This window comes from Chrysochloris asiatica, unplaced genomic scaffold (assembly GCF_000296735.1).
Source record: "Chrysochloris asiatica unplaced genomic scaffold, ChrAsi1.0 scaffold00208, whole genome shotgun sequence".
Classification (NCBI taxonomy): Eukaryota; Metazoa; Chordata; class Mammalia; order Afrosoricida; family Chrysochloridae; genus Chrysochloris; species Chrysochloris asiatica.
In genome coordinates, this window is record NW_006408726.1 from 4,021,583 (window position 1) to 4,024,175 (window position 2,593).

Consider the following 2,593-nt stretch of genomic DNA (forward strand, 5'->3'; position numbering starts at 1 on the left):
CCCTCTAAGACTGAAACTCAAAGGAAACACACAAACAAGCATGTAAGCTTGCTGGTGACCACATTGGTCTGCTGGTGAGTGGAAGAGGGGGAAAGGAAGCAATGAAGAAATGGGCTGAGTTCAAACACAATCCATTGACTCCCGTTGACTTGGAGATGAGAGAGAGAAGAGGAAGGGCTGGTTAGTTCAAAGTGTGGTGAGATCTGAGGACACTTGTGCCCATGAAGAAGGACATAGCCACAGAGGGCTAGAGCTGAAAGTGAAGCATCTAGCTGATATGAAGTGAGGGGAGATATACAAGAACACCCAAACTTGCAGATAGTACCCATTTGACCTAATCTCAATGGCTCGATAATCAGAACTTGACTAGAGGAAGAATACAAACAACAACAAAAAAAAAACACCAAACTTTTTTTTGATAAAGGAAACAAAGGTAAATTACTACAATTTGATGAGCCTGACCTATACTTAAAGAGGTAGTTACTCTACCAACAGAAAGGGAAGGTGTCTTCACATCAAGTATCAATGTTATCACCTCTCTACACAGGGTGGATAGGGACGGGCAACTTAGACATTGGCTACCTAAAATGAGGGGGCAATAAAGGCACGAAGTGACTGGCTCACAAGATTTCAAGAGGGAGTTTAGTTTAAGAGTATAGGGGGAAAGAAAGAGTCCCCGCTGAATAGATTTCAACTTGTCTAGATGGGTCTGGTAAAAAGAGATGCAAATAAGATTCATATGATTCAATAGTGAATAATTATTATCATGACTAATTGTGACTGTCAAAATTGTAAAGGTAGAAATTTTGTAACAAAAACAGGGGAGTGGTTAATCTTAGAGTCCAGAAACAGAAGACCCTAGGACCATCAAGGGAGAAGCACACAAGCAGAATGAGGGACCTTATCCAGAGAAGGAGCAATGCCAGAGATAGAGGCAGAGATGGGGTCATGGAGAGGGGAAGAGGCTGAATACATTAGGTTTATGAGAAGAGAGGGACTAAGAGCTGGTGGCCAGGAGGCAGATTTGCAGAATGTGCCCTTTGGAGATGTAAATTATTATATATGCCTGAATTTTTTTTTTTTTTTTAAAGCTAAAGTGGATTGAGAGAAATACTGTTAACTGATGCTACATGGAGGGAATTATAATCATTGTAATGAAACAAGGTGTAAGATTTGTTGAATGTAAAATTGATGATCTGCCCTGTAAGCGTTCACTCAATCCACAATGAAAACCTTAAAAAAAAAACACCAAAAATCTTTGGTTTTCCCATCCATAAAATGAGAACAATAATTATAAAATAGACATATTACTGCAACCCACAAGGTAGGTGGTTCAAACCCACTATTTGTTGCTCCTCTGAAACCCTGTACATGGTTGTGTTATGAGTTGGAATCAATTCGATGGTACTTAACAAAAACAATAACCAATCTTATAAGATGACTGTGAGCACCAAGAAATAGGAAACACCTACTTTCATGCTAATGCGCCAGACTACAAAGCTGTTTGAACTACAAGGTTGGTGGTTCAAGCTCACCAGCTGCTCCTTGGAAACCCTATACAGGGTCGCTATGGGTTGGAATCGACTCAACGGCACTTAACAACAACATTTATGCTTCCACCATCGGTCTGTCTGTCATTCTGTGGTAGTTTGGGTATTGCTTTAATGCAGCTGGGAGCTATGTCACCAGTATTTCAAATATAAGTAGGTCACTTATGGTGGACAAGTTTCAGTGGAATTTCCAAGTTATGACAGACTAGGAAGGAAAGCCTGGCAATCTACTTCTAAAAATCAGCTAATGAAAACTACATGGATCATAAGAGAATATTGTTTGATATGCTGTTACAAATGAGCCACCTTGGCTGGAAGGCACTCAAAATACACAGGGGTTATAGCATGACTCAAGCATGCCAGCTATCATGAAAATAGCACAGGACCAGGCAACATTTTGTTCTGCTGTTATCTGAGGTCACCATGATGTGGCGTCAACTGAAGTACAATTAATATCAAGTTCATTGTTGTACCTTCCAAGAAGCCTCCTTAGACCTACTCTTTCCTTATCTCCTACTCAACAAATGTTTGAACTGAACCATTTCATTTGATAATGAGCTTACAGGACCTGGCCGGTAGGGCATACTCCTTGACTTAGGTGCTCACGGATGTTGAGGAATGAGTTCCTGGAGAGCTCACCACCAAGACACTTTCACTGATTCTATATCCTGGTGACCCAAGTGCCACTAGTGTTCAAGAAACAATGGCACCTGATTCTTGGTGGGAAGAAATGAAGTTAAATGTCTTCATTAGGAAAGTTATATGAAAGCTATATGAGTGAAAGGAGGAAAAAAAAAATGAAAGCAAGAAAAGAGGGCATAGGAGTATATATAATGAAGCCAGGATGTGAAATAACTCTGGTACTGTGGAAAATTCAGTGCAGAGAGTAGAGGAGCTCTGACTGTTAGCATCTCAGTTTCTCATCATTAATAGCTATTTCTTTCAACTCCTTTGTTCCCTGGTGGTTATCAGAGGAATTTGTCAAAATGAAAAATCCACTCGGAAACATTTGATATCTTCCACACAATTGTCTCATTCACAAT